The sequence below is a fragment of the Felis catus genome, chromosome D2 (genome assembly GCF_018350175.1).
Source record: "Felis catus isolate Fca126 chromosome D2, F.catus_Fca126_mat1.0, whole genome shotgun sequence".
NCBI lineage: Eukaryota > Metazoa > Chordata > Mammalia > Carnivora > Felidae > Felis > Felis catus.
Genome location: NC_058378.1, coordinates 72358820 through 72384860, shown reverse-complemented (window position 1 = coordinate 72384860; position 26041 = coordinate 72358820). Strand labels below are relative to the sequence as shown.

Sequence of the window (26041 nt, the reverse complement as noted above, 5' to 3'; positions counted from 1 at the left end):
CAAATTGGCTCCTCAGTTCTTCCAATGACAAAAAAAGCCTTTGATGGCTTCTTTGTGTTTTGCTTGTCCCAGACCTGTAATCAGACATTTCTCTAAGGATGCCTGATGGGGAATGGTATTTAGAGATCTCATTCTGGATATAAGAGGTGTATATTGCTACTGGGTTGGTCACTGTCCTAGGAAATTTTAGGCAACACAGCTCAGTGTCATAAATTTATTCCCAGAGAGGCAGACTCTCTGGAAGATGGAGTTCTTATAAACTTAAAAAAAAAAAAAAAAAGAAAGGGAAAGTAAGGAATCCTGATTGGATAGAGGGAAAGGGATAAACTGTGATGCAGACCCATGTGGAGATCTGCAGCAAGAATAGTTTTTTCGATAATCAAGTTGGGCCAAAGGGTCAGGTTTTTATACCTCTTCAAGGATCGGTTCCTTTATACTTGTTGCCCTGGGAAGCATCAGGACCTTGGGCAAGGCAGCTCTCTGTTTTTATGGTAATCCCTGAAAAAGCTGATATCTGAGGGTAGTCAACAGCATTCCAAGAAGCAGGGCAACACATCTTCAATAAAGGGGGATCTGTGTAAAATATCAATGCGCCCTCCCTACAGAGAATTTTTTTAAAGATAAAAAATATACCATGAATTCATGGTGATATTACCAACTGAAATTAAGTTTTTTTACTTAACTTCTTTGAGTTTTTTAAAATCTTTTTTCTCTTACATTAAAAATCTTGATACCTAATGACATTGATAATTACTTTTATGCTACAGTATAATTTAAATATAAATTATACATTCTATCTGAAAATACAATTAATAAAAATTTATTTCTTTGTTTTTTTTTTTTTTTTGTCAAAAGAGTATATCCCCACTAAGGATATATAATAAGGCTGTACATTAAAAAAATCACTTGAAATAGTTCTCTCTGTGTGATTTTGCCACTGACTCAATCTCTATTTAAGTCAATGGGGGAGTGGGCTCTTTCTCATTTTTATTTAATTATGCTTTGTAATTTTAAGACATTTTTATGGTTCCAGGGTCAGATCTACAAAACAAAGTACACTTCAGTATACCATCCATCCTTGTTCCCTTCATGCTATTCCCTTTTCATCCCTATCAATAACCAGCAAACATACATACATGCCCTTTAATTTTTAAAAGAAAATATGTGTGTATTTATTTATACTTATATTCTCCTCCTTATTAGCTAAATAGTAAGATACTAAATATACATCTATTCTACCTTGCTACTTGCACTTAACAATACTGCCTGAGATCATTTCATAGGAAAATATGGGAACACTATTTTTAATGACTGAATAGTACAATGTTGTATCACACTTAATTCAACCACTCCACTATTGATGGATATATGGACTGTTACCAGTCATTTTTGCTATTACAAATAGTGCTGCAATAGCTTCCTGCATATTTTTTCATGTTTTTGACAGTGGCAGAGAAGGGTTTGCAGGATCGAAGGTTGTATATACATATACATATAGCAAAATTATCCTCCAAAGCCACTATACAATTTCCATACCCAAAAAGATATGAAAGTGCCTGTTTGCTCACAACCTTCCTCTTAGAGAACTGTATTTTAGTTGGCTATTGATACAGTAACAAGTTACTACAAATGTAGTAGATTAAAATAATATGAAATTATTACCTTATGGTTCTGGAAATCAGAAGTCAAAAAATAAGTCTCACTGGGCTAAAATCAAGATGTCAACAGGACTGTATTCCTTCCAGAGGCTCCAGAGAATTTGTTGCCTTGTCTTTTCCATTTCAAGAACTCTCCACATTCCTTGCTTTGTGGTCTCTTTCTGTTTTGAAAGCCAGAAATCACCTCTCTGACCTTTCTTTCCCTCATCCCATTCCTCTGACTCTGTTGACTCTTCTTTCACTAATAAGGTAAAGATCTTTGTAATTACATTAAGTCTGTTTGGATAATCCAGAGTCATCTTTGAATCTCCTAATCCTCAATTTGATCATATCTACAAAGTCTCTTTTGCCATGTGACGTTGGGAATTATGATGTAGACACCTTTGGGGTCAATATTCTACCTACCACAAGTATGTTGTCAATCTTTTAGATTTTTTACAATCTTACTGACAATCAATGATGATCTCAGTTCATTTTAATAACATTTTTTATTATGAGTAAATTTGAACATATCTTCCCATGTTCTATGCCTTTTGAATTTTTCCCCCTGTGAGCTGTTTATATCTTTTGCCCGTTTTTTGTAGAGTTGTTGGATTTTTATTTCCCTTTCATTTTTTAATTTTTATTTCTGTATTCTGAGAGAAAGGGAGAGGGAACATGTACACATGAGCAGGGAAGGGGCAGAGAGAGAAGGAGAGAGAGAATCTCATGCAGGCTCCAGACTCTCAGAGTAGAGCTTGACGTGGGGTTCAGACTCATGAGCTATAAGATCATGACCTGAGCCAAAATCAAGAGTTGGATGCTTAACTGACTGAGCCAACCAGGAGCCCCTCCCTTTAATTTTAAAAGTTCTTTATGTTCTAGGTATATCAGTCGTCTGTCCATGATATAAACTTCAAATATTTTCACATATTTTATTTTACCTTTTAAGATTGGGGGCCATGGAAAATTTTTAATATTTCTTATAAAGTCACTTTATTAATCTTTTCCCTTGTTGCTTCTATATTTTGAGTCATAGGAAATTTTTGGCCTCTCTGAGGCTATAGAGCAATTCACCTTTGTTTTTTTTCTAGTAATATATGCCATTGACTGAGAAGCCCATTTTTTCTGCACTGATTCATATGCGCCACTTTCTATATGCTAAATTTCCATAGATCTATATCTATATTTTTAATTATATTTTTTATCTTTCTTTTTATTATATCTCTTCCCAATATAATAATTACTTGTACTTGGAAAACAGTCCACCAACAAGTCAATTAAAATCAATGACTGAAATTAGAGTATTTTGTTATGTATTCATATATTTTCCCCACTAGAATTTGAGGTGGTTGGGTAGTATTATTACTCACTTTTATTTCCCTAGTGTCTGTCAGTGTTTCTTGCACCATGACAATAATCAATAAATCATTATTTTAAATGTATAAATGAAAATCTTGGACAGTAAGTCTGTTAGAATACTGTATGTTTGGATAGCCAACATGTTTGAGTTTGCCATCTAGATGCAGCAAACATTATCTGACCCAACAAAAACTGTGAATGATGGGCAGAGAGGGTATTTCTGACCTGTATTATATAAACGAGGAACTTAAAGCTCAGAAACATCTAAGTTACTTTCTGGAGGTCACGTACACATAAGTAAAAAGTAGAACTAAAACTGAAATTAAGTTTTCTGACTTCACACTTAATGTTCTTAGTGTTAGAGGTAAAATGATTACACTATTGGTCTTGATTTCATTCCCCTTTATTTCTCTTTCGATTCTAAAAAAACATTCATCTGAGAGATGTACATGTTACTAAGGTCTAAAACCAATTAATAATGAGCTGAACAAGCTATTCTCCACCAAAAGGAATGCATGAGAGCTGAAATACCATTTTCAAAATCTCAGTCTTAAAACATCATTTTAAGAGGGATAATACTAATTACAAGCCTGAAGGTGATAATTAGGTTTAAAAAAACATAGTTTTTTATTCAACACTGCAACTGTTTATCTGTCTTTTACCATTTCTATACTTCACTTTTTTATTGTGTATGAAGACTAATTTTTATTAGTTTTAAAAATTTATATATGAATCTATATGTTAAGATTGTTTTTAACAGGACAAAAATAAATGAACAAGAAGAAAAACAGCTTTCCTTATTTTGGAATTGTTGGTTCATTGTTTCCAGTGATAAAGAAGGAAATAAAATAAAATAAGTATGATAAAAAACAGATATGAAATATTAAGAATATGGTTGAAATCCACTATGTTCTTACATTTAAAAAGTGTAAGATCTGTTAAGCAAAGTTTCTCCACTAATATGGTACTATATTTTAGTTTGTTACACAACATATTAACTAGCTGATTAATTTAAGAACATCGACTTTGCCTTTGAGATCTGTGGTTCACCTTGAAAGATTTTCTGTAATATTTGTAATTTAAATCAGTTTCATTTTTTATTATATTTAAAATCATCATAGATGCTAATAAATTACCTTATACATTTTATTGTTACTCTATAATTCTATCATTTAAATATGTATTATGTAAGCTAAAATATATTTGCATTTAATAAATGAACATTGTGAATCTAGATGGAATGCTCATTTCCAGAATTAAGGTTCCTAAGGGATAAAATGAAATTTCTGCTTGTGGAAGCTAAACATAATGCTGTATAATCGATTGGTTCACTTAAAGGCATCGGCCATGCTCCCTGTGATGATAGATTAAGTAAATATGAGAGTAGACAGCGCAAACATTATGAGTATTTTACAGCATATTGTAGTAAGGACTATGAAAATTGGTCATGCTCTAGAGCAAGCAATATGGATGGAAATGCTTTATTAGAAATATATTTATAAGGGAATTGAGAAAAAATGCTTATATTAATTATATAATTGGTAAATAAATGGTGATATATGGGGTGAATTAAAACCAAAAGAACCTAGGCTTTTCCAGAAGCAGAAAAGAGTTCCAAACCTCTAAAAATAGCCAAAATTATCATATAGGCTTATTCTTTATGCAAAGAAAAATCTGCATTTGCACATGAAATGTGAAAATTCAAAGTGAACAAGAAGAAACTATAATCCCTAACAATTTACAACAGGAAGACAAAAATGATGCAGCCGATGACTAACACTAAACACTAAGTGGATTATAAATCAGATGAGCAGGATGCCCTCTTATCCTTCTTTAATTGTATAAAACAGCCTTGAAGCTTCAGGATAGGGAACTGTGCTGCCAGGCAGCTTGCCTAGGCATAGGATTCTGTGTTAAACCACACCAGGAGCACCTTGATAACACTGTACTGTTCACAACTCACAGGTCTGACCAACAAAGTTAGTAGGACAGCTAGCATAGGAGTGCTTGCAGGTTTAGGGGCGAGCTATGAGTAAACAGATAAAATAAATAGCTATCAATGGAGACTTTTTTCTTCTGATCTTACTGTTCTTCTGATCTTACTGTATACTGTGTATACAGAGATATGCACAAGTCCCTTCTTTCTCTACCACTGTAAAGTCAAAAACAAGGGCATGTGTAATACAACACATACAATGATACCGCACTTGAGTCATATTTATTACATGTCTTGGTTAAAATCAGACCCCCCCAGTAACCACTGGATGATCTTCAAGTAATCTGAATCTATTCCCAACGTTACCACTGAGTTACTGATCCAGTTTTCACACCTGCAAGACCAACATCTTGATTCTCTTTCTTATGTTAACAAAGATGAGGTAAGAACACGTAAGATGAAATGCTTTCAACTATTTGGAAAAATGAAGCACTACAGAAATGGAAGGTATTCAAACTGCAGCTGAAAGATCCACAGGATCATCATCCGAGTACCAGTCTGGGAAATGAATAAAAATGAATTTGAACCCAAGGCTGTTATCAATGGAGGACGACATGACACAGTAAGAAAAGGCTATAGGCTGTATTTTCTTTCCTTTCTATCTGTGATAACTATGTTCCTTATCAAAGTGAATACCAACTCCTACTTCTCATTAAGGCTGTCATGTTTTTCACAGTCTCATCTGCCTTATAATTGAAATTCTTATTTTAACAGCATTATCTTAATGTTATTGCTAGCTACGGAATGTCTTGTGAAGAGAGCAACATTAAAGTTAATTTGGCCCTACATCTTTGGTAATGGATACTGTCTGGAACATAATAAACTACAGAGACTCATACTTGGACTGAAATATGTCAAGGTTACTTCCCCAATTATTGTAGTTAGTCATAGGTGGTCCCTAACACGGTTGCTTATCATTCCTCACATCTGACTAATCTCACATTGCTCATGGTCTTTTTTGTTAGAGTGGCAAAAATCAGGATTCCTAATGATGTGAAGTTCCTTTTTCTTTTTTATTCTTAATTAAAATGGGTTATGTACTTCATTTGAGAAATGAGGAAATGAGAAAAATTAGATCAGTACTATAATAGGAATTAAGAAAGTATCCTAGGATTATACTCAATGTATAATTTAAAAAATATAATATACTAAGTAAAAAAATACATCAAATGGCCTATATTATTAACTTTAGTAGCACCTTTAATTAAGCAAAATCTTCAGTTGTTTTAATTTGAGGTCTATACAACGCTATTAAAGAAACTACATATACGATATGCCAATGAAACAAAACAATTTCACTTAATGAGTTTTTATTTCTATTCAGGTGTGATGATTTCCCATTGCTTATTGAATAAATGCCTGTAATAATATAATTAGCAAATACTTTACATATAAATAGGTCAAACCAAAAAAAAAAAACTAGTAAAACCTTAGAGATAAATACTAGAAATTAATTTTTAAAATTTAAACATTTTAAACAGTTATTTTTAATGCTAATATGATAAATCAAGAACTCGGAGATTAAATTAAAATTTAATCTTTGGTGCCTGGGATTTGGCTTCAAAATAATCACTGGTGGGGTTTGGGGGAAGAGAGGATAGAGCTCAAACAAGATTGGCCATGAGTCACCACTTGCTAATGCTAAGCGATATGATTCATTTTTCTATTTCTCTGTATGCTTAATTTTTTTATTATAAGTGTTAAAAATTAATCTTTGATATTAATATTTTATTTTGTATTTAATAGAGTTATTTCACTAAAGAGGGCCTCATAGGAAGCTAGAAAAATACAACCATTTTACAAAGCTATTTTTCTCAAAGTCACTTTCTGAATTCTTGTTTTATAGGCACATATTAGATATACCCTGCTTCCTGTCTTTTATTTCAGAATATCCCTCGTTAATGTCTATGCATCTATACGTCTATGGAAAAATAAACATTTACAGATGTGCACCCCTACAAATGGGTAGGCAGGCCTCATCTATATGGAAAGAAATTTAGGTCTCCTTAAAATCAAATACAACAATGACATACCACCACACACCTATTAGAAGAAAAAAAATACAAAATAAAATCAACAATACCTGGTGCTGATAAAGATGCAGAGCATTGGGAACTTTTATATGCTCCTGACAGGAACACAAGTGGTACAGCCCCTTTTGAAAATAATTAAATTTAAATATACTTTTGCCATATGACCCACAATTTTGCTGATATTTACCCAGGAAAAATAAAAACGTATTTCCATAGATAGAGCTGTATGCAAGTGTTAATGATAGCTTTATTCACAATAGCCCCATATTGGAAATAATCTAAATTATTTATAATACAATATAATATAATATAATATAACATAATATAACATAATATAATAATTTAATATAATCACCATCCCTTGGTGATTGGATAAACCAATTGTAGCGCATCCATATAATGGAATGCTACTTGGCAACAGAACAGATTACTGACACCTAAAATGACATGGATAGCTCTTGAAGGCATGTGAAAGAAGCCAGATACCAAAGGCTACATAGTACATGTTTCCATTTATATGACTTTCTGGAAAAGGCAAAACCACAGTAACAAATCAGACCAGTGGTTGGCAGGGCTTTGGGGTAGATCGATGGTACCAACTACAGAAGGGCATGAGGGAACTTTCGGTGGTGGTGAACACATTCTAATTTAGATAGACGTGGTCTTAACATGGCTGTAAACATTTGTTAGAGCTGATGGAGTATGGATGAGGCTTTTTATTTTTATAATATACCTTTCTGTATTTTCCAAAGTTTCCATAATTAGAATTTTTGAATTTTCTAATCAGAAAGAAACTAACATTATTTAAAAAGTAATAATGTGTGTTATGACAACTATACTGCCTTGACGATTCAAGAATACATAGGATAGGATATTCTAGACCACTGACTGTAGCATAAACATTTTCAAGTTGTCTGCAATGTCTCACATTGTGCACTGTGCATTTTCAAAATTTTAAATTATTTATTTTGCTGAATGAATGAGGCCATCAAAATTTAATGTACTTTGTTAAAATGTACTTCATTAACAGTTATATGGAACTGCTTGAAATTCAGTTTATATAAGATAAAATTATTTTATTTTGTAAATGTACTTTCTAAAAATTTCCAAAAGCATACACAAAGAAGTCATAATATATCATTTCAAAAAGAGATTCAAGGGCCACATATATATTACATACCTTAAAAATGCAATAATTTTGAAAAAGTGAATATTATAACAAGAAACTATAAGACAAAAAATTACGTTGTGCTTGTGTAGGGGTACTGGGTAGGCATATGGCAATTCTCTGCGCTGTCCTCTTAATTTTGCTATGAACCCAAAACTGCTCTAAAAATATATTTTTAAAAGTATGTAGGTTTAGTAATACTCAGTATTTATTCACATAGAGTACATAATAATTTACATTTCCTTTTCCCCAGGACAAAAATATGTGTATATAAAATATGGATATGTATACAACATACTGGTTAACATTTTCCACTGTGGTTACCGAAAGATGTTTTGCCTGTTCACTCAAAATCATCTTTTCTTTTTTTTAATTTATTTTTTATTTTTTATTTTATTTTATTTTTTTAATATGAAATTTATTGTCAGATTGGTTTCCATACAACACCCAGTGCTCATCCCAACAGGTGTCCTCCTCAATACAATCACCCACCCATCCCTCCTTCCCACCCCCCATAAACCCTCAGTTTGTTCTCAGTTTTTAGGAGTCTCTTATGTTTTGGCTCCCTCCCTCTCTACCCATTTTTCAAAATCATCATCTTTTCTAAACAAAGTGTTTGATTTTTTTTAAGGGTGGTATATTGTTTGTGTGTTTCTGTGTATTAAAGTAAAAGAAGTTGTAAAACTGAGTATTTAGAACACAGGTCTACCTAATTGAGAACAATGACTAAATAAGGCAAAATCAAGCAGTCCCAACTATTTTACAACTCAAATTTCTTTAAGATCTTAAACACTGAATTACTCCCACACCCCTAATTAAACTGTTATTCACGAGAGTAGAGTCTGTGCTCCTATATTCATTTCTGCATTCTCAAAGCTTGACACAGTAGGAGAAACACAGTAAAGGTTAGATTAGCAAGAAAATAATGAATTAATTAACAAATTAATCTCAGCTCTCTATTCCTTGAGCTATCCATATTGCCAGACACAGAATTTTGCCTTCACCATCACCTTCTTGCTCCCACTCACATCAAATTTAAAAGGGGTTCTCATACTAAAATCCCAGAATCTCTCACAAACTTGATTCTCTATTCACTTTGCCAGTATCTGGCCCTGAGTAAACCCCACCCTTCTTTCCTCACTTCTGATTCTAGCTTTAAGGTCATTATAAGACAAAGTCATTGTCCTTATTGCATATGCTAAGCTCCTTTGGGTTTTTCTTGCTGCTCAGCAATCCTTTATTTCATCTTAAGATACTGTATTTCATTCATTTCTTTCCTTATTCATACATCTCTTCTCTCCCTCCTCCTCCTTCTTTTTCTCTTCCTCCGTCTTCTCCTTCTTTCTCCTTTGCCTCTCTTTCTCCTTCTTCATCTATTTCTTCTCCTCTTCTTTCCCCCTCTCCTCCTCCTTCTTTACACTATTAGAATTAGTCACATTCTACCAAATAGGTAAGTTCTTACAGGATAAGGGAATTACAGAAACAAAAATAAAGGCAAGGATGTTGGGAGGGGATCAGGTTGTTTGGGTGAGATAACAAGAAATGATTGGATAGAAAGGAACAGACTGGATTGCTGTAGGTTATGGTACCTTATGCAAAGGAGTTTGAAGTTTTACTATAAGAGATGATTCCTTGGAGAATTTTGAGCAGGGGGACATAAGCAGATTTGTACCCTAGAAAGATCACTTTGGTAGCACTGTGGAAAAAGGCTGGAAGAGGGAGGCAGAGAAAGGCAGAGAGACCAATAAAGAGAGACACACAATACATTCAGGAAAAAGGTTTTGAAGGTTTGAAATTACAGCGGTAGTAGTAGGATGAAGTGATGATTTAAAATCTATTTTGGGTGTACAACTGACAGGGCTCCATGACTGATAGATGAAGAACAGGGTAGGAGAAATCTTGGATAACTCCCAGTTTTCTGTCTTCACTTGCTATTGAGCCTCTCGTGTAAGTGTTCTAAATCTCTTCTATTATTCTTTTTTTTTTAAATGTTTATTTATTTATTTTTGAGAGAGAGAAAGCAAGCAAGTGGGGGAGGGACAGAAAGAGAGGAAGACTGAGAATCCCAAGCAGGCTCTGCTCTGACATTGCAGAGCCCTATGTGGGGCTCAAGCCCACAAACTGCAAGATATAACCAAGAGTTGGCTGCCCAACTGACTTAGCCACCTGGACACCCCATTATCCTTAAATCTCACACTTATACCCATAGCGTACTCTCTGCAGGTGACCTTACTTCCAATATTACCACACACGCACACAAAAGATCAGCATCAAAGGTAAACTTCTATCACATGAAACTGCTCAAATTCCCTTTAGTCTTTACTCATGATTTTCTTATCTCTCCCAAATAATTCTCTTACTTGTTTCTTTCATCCTCTCTCTGTTTTCACTTCTCCTCTGTGCTAACATACATTTTCCCCCCTTCGATAATTCTCCTAGAGGAACTTTCTCTTGGATCTGCCAGTTTCTTAAATTACCATCTCAACTCCTTCCTTCCTTTCAACATTATCAATGTTAAAATGGTAGTCTAGCCTTGCTGCATATACTTTCTCATCTTCAACCAGCCTTTTTTGTCTGGTTTCTGCCATTCATTTGACCTTCTCAATAGTCACCAATGACTGCATAATTACCAGATTTCACCTCCCCTCCTCAGTTCCCACATTCTTTGACTGCTTATGAAATGGGTGGCATCTTTTCTCACTTCATCCCTTCTGGCATACCTTCTTTTTTCCAATTTGCGTCTTTCTCAAGCTGTCATTTGATACTTTGTTTCCTTCAATATGCCTCCAACATTTTAATTATAGCAATTTTCCTACACTCTGTCTTTGATTCTCTTTTCCCTTCTCACTCCCATTGCTTCAAGTGTGTATGAAGAATTCCCAGCATTCTGACCTTTCCCTTTGTCCCAGTCTCGATTTCCATATTCAATTCATTGTTTAGTTCTATAAATTCTGCATCTTCACAGTTTTCAATATATTTACTTTACATTTTGACAGCAACTAGTTCGGGGCTTAACTTGCCCATGTGTTTCTCGTTCTCAGTCATTCTTCAAAACAAGTGATGCTACAAAATGCTTCCAGTATCATTTCTCTAAAATCAATCAGAAAATTCTGCTCAAAACTCTTGTGTGATCCTTGCCATCTCATTTAAATTGACTTTCATAATATCTTCTATCTCGATTCCCACAATTCCTTCCCCAGCAAGCTAATCCTGCCTTCCTACCGCTGCCCATACATACAACACTCTTTCCTGTGTCTGCCTTCTGCTCTTACTGGTCCTGCAGTGTGGCGGTTCTTTTTGCTCTTCGCATTTCAAACCTACTCTTGTCTCTGTTTATTGACATTGTATCTACTTTCAAAGGCCAAGATCCTCCACCATAATCGCTCATGAAACATTTATCAACGTCCTGAGTTTTGAATTCTTTTTTTCCCTATTCTTTGTGTCTGTTTTTCTTTTGGCATTAATCACACTGTATTTTTTATTAGACACATTTTTACATGTCTTATATTTCCTTTTGGTCTGTAAATTTCTGGAAGAGAGAGACAATGGCTTTCCATATCCATCTCCCTTACTGCTTTGCAGCAGTTAAGTTTGGTCAACATTTGTTGAACCAGCCTTTCACAGAATAGATATTTTCTTTCTAAGATAGATTTTCCATCAGGAAATAGGGAAAAATGAAATAATGTTAATTTTGCTTTTGTTTTCTAAGATGTATTGGAGATAAAAAAAGACCTTAAGAAATAATGACTCCTTCTCCATGAAAAATTGCACATACACCTTACCTATATGATATTTAGTCTGCCCATTTTTATATGACATGAATGGTTAAGCACAACCTTTCTTCATAAACTAAAAATTAAAAGGGGCTCACAATAAACATGAACAAAATTATAAGGTTTAAGTATAAACAAAGGTGTTTTGTATGAATAGTATAGAATTTTGGCCTTGTGTAAAAGGAAAATGTATATTAAGATTTGATGTAAGTTTTCAGATTTAATATCCTAAATTTTTACCTAGTTGCTATTTTATTTTCTAAGAAAGCAAAGTGTGAAAACGTGTACTTGGCCAAAGTATAACATTATTAGTTTCTCTGATTCTACATACAAAGTATCTAGCACTACACTTCTAATATCTGAGATATCACTTTATGAGATTTCCATTTGATTTAACAGCATTTTATAGAGTTCTTACAGTCAGTTATTCCCTTGAGGACATAAACCTCATCAGATTATCTATCAATGGAAAGGAGGAGGAAATAAAGGTTAAATTAGTAACTGATTTTACATGAAATGTAAGCAAAAAATGTATTACAGAAACATAAATTTAACGTAATAAAAACTGTCATGGGGAACTACATCCTAATAAAATATTTAAAGAAAACTAAGAAAATAACCATTGCATACTTCCAGACACAAAAAAGTGCTTGAAGGTGACCTAAAAAGTTAGAATAAGGAGACAAAAGCATTATAATAAGCTTTTTGTTGTTATGAGTAATCAGTATTAAGATATTAATATTAGTTTTATGTTATTCATTAAACATTAATAGTTTAACATATATATTAAAAGTCTTTGACAGTACTCAAAAATTAATAGTTTAACATATATATTATAGTGAGTATTAAAAGTCTTTGACAGTACTCAAAAATACCATACTGTGCATCACAGATTGTGGAATATTTTTGTTTGCAGTGTATGTAATCTGCCCAATCTATTGAGCACATTTTTTTTAATGGGTCCAATGTTTTATGTAAGAGTAGGTGAAGGATGAGAATGGGGTTGGAAATTCAGTCTTTTTTACTCAGAGCTGGAAGACCACCCCCCAAGAATTGCTAAACTGCACTTACAACTTTCTAATAAATTATATTACAGCCTCACTTTGCATAGCCACTTCTAACTTGAACGACTGCTATATATAAATAATTTATGCTAGTATTGCTTCAACTGTGATATGATCATACCCTTGAGTGGTGTATTGCTCTGCTGAATGATAGCTAATATGAATACAGGGGCTCAGGGTTATAAGACTTTGTATTGGCCAATGTTTCTGTTTATCATATAGCCACTAAGAGGTGAAAATGCATTTATCCTTTTGTTGTTGTTGTTCATCTTTACATTCTTCTCCATCATAGTTTATATTCATTTTAAATGATTAAGATGGGGCACCTGGGTGGCTCAGTCAGTTAAGCAGCTGACTTTGGCTCAGGTCATGATCTCGCAGTCTATGAGTTCAAGCTCCGCATTCGGGCTCTGGGCTGACAGCTCGGAGCCTGGAGTCTGCTTTGGATTCTGTGTCTCCCTCTCTCTCTGCCAGCTCACAGTGTCTCTCTCTCTCTCTCTCTCTCTCTCAAAAATAAATAAACATAAAAAATTTTTAAAAATCATTTTAAATGATTAAGAGAAGACAACCATAAAGTTTTAATGTCTCAACAAAAACTTTCATTTACAAATTTTTAATTTTGAAAATATATGAGAAATGTAAATGTATATACATTTAGCTTTGACCTCACTGAATTCTGTATGAAATACACCAGCAGTATTTTACTTATACATAGTTTACCTAGGGCATTTATAAAGCTATTTACTAAAAATTGTAAACAAATAACTTTTTCATGATTAAATAAATTCTGTCTTCTGATCATATTAAATTAGGACCGTGCAGATTCCAATAATTTAAGTGTATATTCATACCATGTTGTTAGGCTCTATTCATATCATGTTAATTCTGAAGAATCACCTTCAAATCTTAATTCATGCTCCATTCATTCATGAAATTCAGGACATTCTGTTATGATTCCAAATCTTGTATTTCTAAAACAATTTTTGAAAACATCATATGCTAAATGGTCTTGGTGATGAAAGGTCTTTCATAATTTTACAATAAAGATATAGGCAATTTGAAAAGACAACTGGGAATCCAGATCCTTCCATACTTTAAGAACCAAAGCTGTGCCTATAAAAATCTCCTATTTATTTTAAATATTTTTCTTGAAATAAGAAATACTCTATCTTCCAAAGCATTTGTTATGAGGAATATGAGAAGGTGTGACCTTAACTCAGTTTCTTTCTATCACGAACTGAAAATCATCTCCCTCTTTAAGGTACGTGGCTCCTGGGACCTATGAGTGACTATGTGCAAATAGGGCTTGTGGCCTGTAGAAGTTTTGGCTCAGGAAACTTGTGCCAGATGTTGCCCTCTTCGGACTGGGAAAGTTCATAGAAACGAGGATAAGGATTTTACAGATGTTTGGTCTGTAAAGATCTATAAAACACCAAGAGGAAAGTCCATATACTTCCTAAAAGAATACGCTTGGATTGTCCGGCCCTCCAAGGACTAAAAAAAATAGCATAATCAGTGGTAGGAGTCCTTCCTGTTCCTGAGCCTTAGAAGTACAAGAAGGTCAATAAGGAATTGGTGGCTTGACTACTTCTATACCACCAGCCCATGAACAAGTAGTGAGACCTCAGAGGTTGACAAAACTGGAGTCTCAAAATCATGACCTTTTAAAATAACAAGCGAATGACAGGGAAACAGCCATCCAAACAAAGAGAACCTCTGTCCGGTAAAACAGAGCTGCTACAGAAGACAAACCGCCATGTTGAGTAAGGTCTTCCCACCCTAAAATAACCAAATTCTTAATACTTTTTAACGCATTCCTGACATTACAGGCAGTAAGGGAGTGGTCCAAGGCAACCAGTCAAAACTGGAAAGGGGAGTAGAAAGCAGCAAGCAAAGGATAAAGCAGGGCGGCCCTGAGGACAAATGCTAATCTAAGTAACCCAAAAGATAAGAAAGCTGAGTTTGAGATTCCTGCACTAGGCCAGGGACCCTGGGAGAAGTGGGTAAAGAATTATGGCAAGCCCTCGGTTTCTGGCAGAAGCAATCTTCTTTGGAGGAAAGCATTCTTTATTTAGGCCAATAGAAAACCCCAGATTAAGATCCAACAAAGAGGAGCTCACAAAGACCGCCAAATACACAAGGAAATATGCCAGAATGGGTGAGAGCCAACAGAAATAAGCAATAGATTTAGGTTTCCAAAGATTTCAGAGAGTGGAATGATCAGATATAAAATAAAAATAATTATGTTTGGAATGACATATGATATAATAAAAACTAGCAAGAAAAGAGACTTTCAAAAACTGCTAAACATCTTCAAAAAAGAACAAAACAGAACTTTTAAAAATGAAAAAAAGAAGGTATTGAAAGTAATACAATGGATAGGGCAGAAAGCAAGTTATATATTGCCCAACAAAAAAATGTGTGAGTTGGAATAAGGCCCTGAGGAAGTAAGTCAAAAGAAACACAGAGAAGGTGATGGAAAACACACCTGAGAGGTTAAGAGATATTGCAGATAGGATGAGAAAGGCCAACACGCATATAATCAGAATCTTGTTGGGAGAACAGAGAAAATGAGGGAGAAGAAAATTCAATAAGTGTGAATTTTTAGAAGTAAACAAAGATTTGAATCCTCAGACATAGAAACACAAAATATGCCAAGTGGCATAAATACAAGTAAATTCATGTTAGGAAAATCATGGTAAAACTGCAGAATACCAGAGACAAAAGCCGTTGGAAAGATGGGCTAGATTAGCTGCAAACGAATGGTAACAATACTGTTAGAAGACTTCTCAGTTGTGACATTGGAAGCCAAATGTGAGAACAATTTTCAAATAAACGAAATGTGCAAGTATGTCCCTCCCATTGCAAATTAACTAGATGCTTGATAAGGTATATTTTTAAAACATTTCTTAGAGTGTAAGTAATTAGGGAAAACTGAAAAGGGGAGCAGTGAGCAGCAAACTAAACGATTTTATTATCAAACGACATGTGGTAAAGGAATTTCTAAAGGCAAGTCATGGGACAAAGCAAACATTTTGGAAGCAAGCTCTGAATGCAAAGAAAAACAGTGAGCAAAGAAATTGTAAATATGTTAGTAAATTTAAACACATATTGATCATGTAAAGCAACAACGTCAATAATAATGTTTAATTCAACTAGTGACAAACTCAGAACTACAAAAAAACTGCGTCACATGAGATTCAAACTGTTTTTAGGTTCTTACGTTGTTTGCAAGGAAGTAGAAGTGTTCATTAATTTCAGACTTTAATTATGCCTGTTAAAAATTGAAGAGAAATTACTATAAAAAGAGCAAGAGTGTATAACATAAAATTGGTTAAAGAAAAAAATTGAGGAGATTTGAGGAGAAAGTTGAGAAATACTGATTTTTTTTTTAAAAAAATCGTCAATTCAAAAGAAGGCCAGCAAAAAAGGGGACATAATAGAAAAGTCAGGACAAACAGGAAACAAGGGTAGTGTCTGAAACTATTACTAAGACAGTCTGATTAATAGAAAAAAATAGAGAAAATATAAAGTTCTAATAGCAATATCAGAAGGGAAAATATTTATAACAGAAAAAATACATTTAATATATTTGGTATAAATAAGAAACAAAGAATGATCCAATACAAAAATGAAGAAAAAACTGAAAGCTCTTCTAACATCTTCAAATTTTCTGTAATTGATATGGAAAATCTTGCATAACCAGAGTACCATCAATAAATGCTATTAAAATAAAGGAATACATGGGGTGCCTGGGTGGCTCAGTCAGTTGAGCATCCAACTTTGACTCAGGTCCTGATCTCACGGTTGGTGGGTTCAAGCCCCACGTTGGGCTCTGTGCTGACAGCTCAGAGCCTGGAGCCAGCTTCGGATTCTGTGTCTCCCTCTCCCTCTACCCCCCCTTCTCAAAAATAAATAAATATAAAAAAATTTTAAAAATAAAGGAGGACAAGGAAATACTGGTGAATGAAATGAATGAGGAAAAATAGAATGGTCAAAGACAATACAAAAATATTCACTCTCACTACTAATAAGATGTCTGATGAAGAAAAGACAACATTTCATGTATCAAAATTAACAAGACTGTTTTTAGAAATGCTTTTAAAATAATTTTTGACACCGGTTCTAGAAAACCAGAATTCTCATAGTTTATTAAAAGTAGGACAAATAGGGGCAATTTTGGAAAGTAAATAAGCAGTGTATCTCAAGATCCACAAAGGGTTATAATTTTTGATCTAATAGGTTTTCTTCTACAGATTAGGATCAAGAATTGTGTACAAGAATTAATTACAGTCTTATTTATAACAGTGTGAAATTGGAATCAAGCTAATTGAAAATGAAATAGGGAAATAAATTATGTTATGCCAGAAAATAATTAATACAACATTTTAAACACAAACCTAGAAGTAAAAAATGTTCACCAAATGAAAAAAACAGAATGTAAAATCAAATATAGAATATACTTTCAATTTTGTAAAAATACGTATGTGCAAAAGGAAAATGTTACTGGGAGGAAATAAAAGTTCTGTCAGTGAGTATTTATGGATAGTGAGATTATGGAAGATTTCAATTTTAACTTTGATTATTTTTGCACTACTTTTTCTACAGTGAGGATTTACTACTTACATAATTAAAGAATCATGGTAAATGTTAACAAAATAATTAAAATTCAAATATCACAAGATGGTTATGACACTTCCAAAAGCGAAAACCCAGGGAAAAGAAAATAAACCACTGACGCCAACCATAGGAACTACTGTCTAGGAAGATGGCGGGCAGGAATGAAATGCCAGAGGGGCTAGCCACTGGCTGTGCCCAACAACTCATGCTTCTCTGTGGTGAAGCCAGCAGTGCTCTTAGCATACAGCGGCTCGTTTGTCTGGCCTGGACAATGTGCCTGTCACCTTGGACAAGAGGTTTCTTACATCGTGTACTAGGCTGAACTGTCTCAATTCTTCATGACTGTCCGAGTCCCTGGAATCAAAGAATACTATAAAAACCTCAAGTAACTCCATGTTTTGCAAGAAAATATTCCACTGATAACGTTAGGGCCTAAGATGTGTTCCCAGCTTGAACTAATATCAGCATGTTTAAAGAATGGGATAAGAGAGAAATTTTTGGGCCAATCTGAGATTCAGATCCCAGTTCTTGCTCTACTGGTGAACGAATATGTGGTTTTGAACAAAGGTCTTAAGCTCACAGAGTCTCAGTTTGCTCAGTTATACCTGATTCTGGTAAACAGAACAAATGAAATTGCTGTGCCTTTTTCCTTAGATTAATGTAAGGCTCAAATAAGGCTGAGAAAGTGTATGTAAACAAATGTTGAAGAACAGAATCTTAAACTCAATTTAAACATTTCAATTTTTCCCATGACCTAGGAAGATCAAGATGAAGCCCCTTACGTTGGCACCATGAATCCTCATTTCTATTGTCTGGAAAGCTCTCTCTAGTACATGCTTGATGAATACCTAAGTGCTAATGTTAGAGAATACACCCACTGGTCATCTACATTATCAAAAATTGAAATGTAGATAAATTAATTACAGTGGGTGAAGAGGTAACAGAGTAGCCCATAATATGTACAATATGAATAGGGTTTTTATTCCCTAAAATGGAAATGATGACCAGAAACATTCATCTTAAATAACTGGCAAAATTTCAAACCTGAATATATGTGAAGTTAGTATGAGTCTAAAAATTGGGAAAAACTAGCCCACATTTTGTACTTCCATTAGACTGATACTTTCATTAATTCCTTGTTAAAAAAAGGGGGGGCAGTGCATGCCATCCGAGAAAGGACAGTACAGAATGCTACGCAAGAAGAACAACTCATATATCCCACCCTGCTAGATATAACTATTATTAAGAATTTACTCTTTTCCATGTTTATCGAAATTAGATCACAATGTATATACTACTGTGTAACATATAATAAGTTAACAAATCCTTTATTGTTGGCCAGGAAGTGGTTTTGTTTTTCAGTGTTATAAGTGGCAGCATGAGAATAATTGGCTAAAAAAATAATTAGAAATAAAAATAGAAACAAAGAATAATATCCCAGCAAAAATTGCCAATTATACTTAAGGACTCATACAAGTTTATACTCCCAGCAAAAAAACCAAAACAAAACAAAACATGAATAAGAAATGTACATCTTTAACATCCTCATCACTTCAGTCAAAGGGTTGTATGTTCACTTGCTGGTCATCCAATTGTTTGCTGTGCTCTTAGTGCGACACCAGAGCTAACAAAGCCAGCCAGTCTAAGTCACTTAAAGGGCGATAGATGATTTTGCCTCCATTTCCCATGGTTTCTATCAGTTGATAAAGAAAGGCACATATTTTGTTGCTTGAGAGACTAAGACAGAATGCCATTATGTATCTCAATGAATAAATACAGCAGCCTCAGAAGTTCTAGAGCGATTACAGTGCCATTTGAAAAGATAAAATAATTTTCTTGTTCTGAAATTTTTTGATGTATAATTGACAAATAACACTATATTAGTTTCAAGTGTAAAATATAATGAGCCAACGTGATGATTTGATATTTGTATATATTGCAAAATGATCACCATAATAAGTCTAGTTAACATCTGTCACCATACGTAGTTATACAATTTTTTTCTTGCGATGAGAACTTTTAAGACTTGTTCTCCTAGCAACCTTCAAACATACAATACAGTATTATTTTTTTAATGTTTATTTATTTTGAGAGAGAGAGAGAGGGATATGAGGGAGAAAGAAAGAGAGAGACAGAGAGACAGAGAGAGAGAGAGACAGAATCCCAAGCAGGGATTCTATCAGCACACAGCCTAATGTGGGGGTCAATCTCATGAACCGTGAGACCATGACATGAGCCCTAGCAAGAGCTTAATCAACTCTGAGCCACCCAGACACCCCAAATATACAATATATTATTACTAACTATGGTCATCATGCTGTACATTGCATTCATATGGCTTATTTATTTTATAACTAGAAGTTTGTATCTTTGATTCCCTTCACCCATTTTGCACAGTCCCTGACCCTTGGCTCTGGCAATCACCAGTCTGTTCTCTGTGTCTTATGAGCTTGCCTTTTCTTTCTTCCTTTTATTTCTTTTTTTCTTTCCTTTCCTTTCCTTTCCTTTCCTTTCCTTTCCTTTCCTTTCCTTTCCTTTCCTTTCCTTTTCTTCCTTCCTTCCTTCGTTTCTTCCCTCCTTTCCTTTCCTTCCCTCTCTCTTTTCTTTCTTTCTTTCTTTCTTTCTTTCTTTCTTTCTTTCTTTCTTTCTTTCTTTCTTTCTTTCTTTCTTTCTTTTCTTTCTTGTTTAGATTCCACCTATACATGAGATCATATGGCATTTGCCTTTCTCTTTTTGACTTATTTCACTTACCATAATGCCCTCAAAGTCCATCCATGTTTTTGCAAATGGCAAAATTTCATTCTTTTTTTAATTTTTAAAAATATTTTTAATGTTATTTATTTTTGAGACAGAGAGAGAGAATGGAGGAGGGGCGGGGGGTGGGGGAGACACAGAATCCAAAGCAGGCTACAGGCTCTGAGCTGTCAGCACAGAATATATATATTCCACATATATATATATATAATTCCATATATATGTAATTCCATGTATGTAATTCCACATATATACAATTTCATATATATATATTCTCACTTCTTATTTATCCATTCATCTATCAATGCACACTTATGTTTCCATATCTTGGCTACTGTAAATAATGTGGTAATAAATATGGAAGTGCAGATATATTTTTGAATTAGTGTTTTCATTTTCCTTTGATAATCTCCCAGAAGGAGAACTGCGGGATCTTATGGTAGTTCTATTTTTAATTTTTTAAAGGAAACTCCATACAGTTCTCCACAATGGCTATACCAATTTACATTCCCACCAACAATCCATAAGAGTTCCTCTCAATACTTATCTTTGCCAACATTTATTATTTCTTATCTTTTTGATAACTGAGCATCTGTTCATATACCTGCTGGCCATCTCTGTGTTTTCTCTAGAAACATCTATTCAGATCCTCTGCCTATGTTTTAATCTGTTTTTTTTCTGTTAAGTTGTATGAGTTCCATATAAACATTGAATATTAACCCCTTATCAGATATATGATTTGCAGTCAGCCTTTAGATGTTTATTTAATTAGAAGCCTGGCCCTCAGGCTGCAGCTATGATGATAAACTAATAGGCCTCTTTCACAGAAGGACTGAGCCCCTGAGTTTGTTGCCTCTTGCTGTGGCCTGGGGATGGTAGCTATTTAAGAAGTCTTTCTCCTTTGGTTACAATCCTGTAGGACTTGTGAATATATGCCCCACTGGTCACCAGAGCCAAGCAATGAAGAGGTGTCCCCTGGTGGCAGCTGCAACACTCAGGGCACCAAACAAGGATATAAACTCCCTTCCAGAAGATACCAGCAAGCTGGAGCAAGGAAAAGAGAGAACGCAAAGATAATGTCCACCAGCCCGCATTACTTGAGAACCTCTGTAGCGGCTGTAAGTGCACCAAGCCAGAAGCCTGCCCCTCAGGCACAGCTCCACGGGTCTTCAAAGCCAGATGCTCTGGGGGCTCATCTCCCAGGAAATGGTCTTAAAAGTTGGTATGCCTGATGTGAAGTACAAACCCTTCACCCCTCAGGGAGAAGCTCTGGGTTTTTAGTTCTCTCCTGAGTGTGAGTGTTGGGGTGGGGTTTATTTTGAGACTGTGTCTTGCCTTTTCCTACCTGCTTCAATGTGGTTTTCCTCCCATTCACTTGATCTAAAGGGGTTGCTCCACCAATTTTTAGGATTTTTTTTTTTTTGAGAAAAGTGTTCCATATATAGATGTGGATTCAGTGTGTCTGTAGGAGGAGGTAGTAAGTGCAGGATCTTTCCACGTTTCCATCTTGAGCCAGAACTGAAAAATCATTTTTTTATCTTTCTATTTAGACTCTACGATCATGTCACTGGAAAGACTTTCAAAATGAGAACATTATACGAATAGCAACCTTAAAAATGTAGTCCAGAAGGTGATCACTTCTGGACTCATCCCTTCAACTGCCACCGCCCTGGTCTTGCCACCATTATGTGTTACTGCTATTAGAGTCCTACAGTAGCCTACTAACAAGCCTCTGTCCTTATATCCTGCCCCAGTAGCAGGAACTATAGGTTGATTTACATCACCCCTCAGTTACTGTGTCAGTTTCCTGAGGGTTGCCAATGTGAAAACCTGCATTTTTTTTTGCCCGAGGGCTTTCTCTGGGCTCCTAAGTAGTCCTCAACCAGTCACTAAAAGGAGTTGGGGAATAAATACTCAGCCCCATTGCATCTGGTGTCCATAGTCTGATGTGTGATTCCCAAGGATATTAACTTCTGGTTGTTCATAGTGGTATTGGCTGCCTTCTATTTCCTTTTTCATGGCTCTATTCCCTACCAACAAATTCTTCAATCCCAGGTGAACAAATTCATCTTGGTGTCTGTTTGTCAGGGAACTGTATGAAGACATCTCTCTCAAACTATTCTCAACCCAAAGGGCAGAGTGATCCTTTTTAAAACCATCAAATTATGTCAGTCTTCTTGCACAACCCTGCGATTGCAAATGGCTCTTCTCTTCACTCAGAACTCAATGTCAAAGTCTTTATAAAGATCCGCAAGGCCCTGTTATCATCTGCCTAGACCCCATGCTTACTGTTCCATGAACCTGACAGGCACGCACCACCTTAGGGTTCTTCCTAAGCCTGGAACACTGTTTTCCCTGGGAAACTGCTGCCTGCTTAACTCCTTCCCCTCTTTCAAGATTGGCTCAGATCTCACCTTCGAAATGAAGTCACCTTGACTGCCACCTTCTTCAATATAGCACACTCTCCTCCATCTCCAAAGCATTCTCAAAACCCTTATCTTGCTTTATTTTTCCTTTTCCCATTGCACTTACCAACTTCTTAACGTATTAAATAAATTTCTATCCCCTGCTATAATATAAACATGAGGACAGAGTTCTTTGTTGTATTCTCTGATGTTTCCCAAGCACTTAGAACAGTGCCCGACACATAGGAAGCGTTCCATTGAAAATCTGCTGACCAATTACCATAAATTTTCATGTTATTGCTGGGTGGAGGAAAAACGACACATGTATACTGTAGGTCACACTATTACTGCAAAAATAATCCTCTTTTTAAGATAAGTTTAAAACCAATTAACACATTGTGTTTCCATAAAAATTAACATCCTAAGTGCATTTATTAAATTTTAACACTGTATTTCAATTTGTCACTATAATATGGCAAAATATAATGATTCATATTTGCTAATAGATAATTTAGAGTGTGATTATTCATGCTACATATATATATTTTCAGGTTTGACACCTAGGGCTTTATACAAAAGTCTTGTAAGGATTCAACACTCCTCACTCATTAAAAATATAATCAATACACATGTAAAAAATTTTAGGAACACATCTACTTCATAGAATAGGCCATTTGGTATACTGTAGTACACAATTACCTGTAGATGTATCAAAAGTAATTTATTTCATATTGTACCTTACATTTTCCCCTGACTCTACAGATGTGGAACTTAGTGGCACATGAGTCAAATTTAATTTAAAAGAAATCCATTTCTTAACTTACTGCATTATGAACACTCAAAAAATATTTACAGAACAGTAATAGCCAGCTAACCTATGGCTTTGTGTTGAGTTTAAATACCAAATTTTAAGAAAACCCAGCAGAGGAATTTTAAAATTACTTTGATTTTTTGGTTTAAATAAAATCCTTAATGTAATTTCAGGGCCTAAGCTTTGGAATTCACTGTGTAAGCAAATCAATAAACCACACAGTACTGTTACACATATATATATAAAAAAAGAGATTTGGAGCAGTTTTCAGTGTACTATAAAAATAGAAAACAAATCTCACATATATATGCATATGTATGTGTATACACTTAAGATAGATAACTTCCAGTTAATAGTAAGTATTACAAAATGCTTAGCAAAGGAGAAAATAAAATAAAATGTTAAACATTCTAATTCTGTTATTATTTTCTAAAGTATGTCAGAGTAAGATATTAATGGCCGTTCAGATTTACTTCTGATGTTTAATTTTTTACAGGAAGAAATAAACAAACAATTTAATTTCTAAAAGAATCTACTTAAAAACAATTTTTTTGGCTTGCAATTTTTTTAGATCTATGTTGCTGATTTGTTTGAGATGGTTAGACATATACAGCTATAGGGAACTTCGAATATCAGAAATCATAATTATTTACCAAGAGGGAAGAAATCTGATTTTGAATTTAGTATTTGAGGCATGGAGCATGAAGGTACTCAATTTACAAAACTACCACCTTAATAAAGTAAATGTTACATATTACATATTCCCCCAAATTGATCTACAGATTCAACACAAGTCCTATCAAAATACTAGTGGGCTTCACTGCAGCAATTGACATACTAATCCTAAAATTAATGTGGAAATTCAAGGGACCCAGAAGAACCAAAACAATAGTCAAAAAGAACAAAGTTGGGAGACTCATATTTTCCAATTCCCAAACTTACTACAAAGCTACAGTAACCAAGATAGTGTGGTACTATCATGTGATAGATCTATCAAACATTGGAATAGTATTGAGTGTCCAGAAACAAATCCCCATATCTTTGTTCAACTGATTTTCAACAAAGGTCCCAAGATCACAAATGGGGGAAAGAAATTCTTTTCAACAAATAATAAAAAATTACCATGTGTTCCAGCAATTCCATTCTTAATTACATACCCAAGAGAAATGAAACTTGCATGTAAACAATCATGATAGAATTTTTCAGAATATCTAAAAAGTGGAAACAACCCAATTATCTATCAACTGATAAATGTATAAACAAAATGTGCTATATCCATACGATAGAATAGTATTTCACAATAAAAAGGAAAGAAGTCCTGATCACATGTCACAACATGAATGAACCTTAAAAGTTTTATGCTAAGGGAAAGAAGCCAGTCCAGGAAAACACATGCTGTTTCCATTTGTATGAAATGAAATGAAAATATAGATTAGGAAAATCTATAAAGACAAAAAGTAGATTAGCGCCTGGGGCTGAGGGAGAGTGCTGGGGGAGATAGGGGAAGTGACTGCTGAACCATACAGGATTTGTCTTGGGGATGATGAAAATATTCTAGAATTGATTTAGTGATAGTTACACAACTCTGTATATACTAAAACCCACCAAGTTGTACAATGTAATGGGATGAATTGTATGGTACATTTCCTTAAAGCTGTTTCCAAAACAAACCAAATAATATTACACATTAATAAGTAACTTCCCAGATACAAAGGGCCTGCAAAATGAGAATTAGCAGGTAAATATTTTTCTTCTCTGACATTTCATTGAAAACAAGTGGTACAAAAGAAATAGAGGCATGCCAATTATTTATATAACTAAGTAATAATATGAGAAAAATAACAAGACTCCCAACATTAGTAGAATGCTTTAAAGGATACAAAGCACTTGCACACATCGTCCTGCAGCCAACAAATCATAAACCAGAATGAGTCACTTGTCTCTTCCCCTGAGTTTAAACACAGTGATCACATATAAGGAATAGGGATGATGCCAGTGGTCAGAACATACTCAGCAATGTTCTTGAAGAAACAGTTGGAAAGGTAGGTGGTTAGGCCTCTCGTGGGAAGTAAATGGTGGCCTGCACTAGGAGAGGCCCCACTATCCGCAGTGTCTGGATAGGTGATGCCTATGTCACCTTTTGGGGGGGGCAGAAAAGCAACAGAAACCAGCCCCGTGTCAGCACAAGGCTGCAAACTAATGATAGAGTAGCTTTAAATTTTTTTTTAATTTTTTTTCAACGTTTATTTATTTTTGGGACAGAGAGAGACAGAGCATGAATGGGGGAGGGTCAGAGAGAGAGGGAGACACAGAATCGGAAACAGGCTCCAGGCTCTGAGCCATCAGCCCAGAGCCCGACGCGGGGCTCGAACTCACGGACCGCGAGATCGTGACCTGGCTGAAGTCGGACGCTTAACC

At 34.7% G+C, this 26041-nt stretch overlaps 1 protein-coding gene and 1 pseudogene across 3 annotated transcripts in view; both read right to left on the bottom strand.

The window, feature by feature from the left end:
• ATRNL1 (attractin like 1) overlaps positions 1-26041 on the bottom strand; it is a 774854-nt gene that overhangs the window by 221272 nt on the left and 527541 nt on the right. The window lies entirely within an intron of this gene.
• Positions 1-26041, bottom strand: part of LOC102900330 — a 109156-nt pseudogene that overhangs the window by 79976 nt on the left and 3139 nt on the right.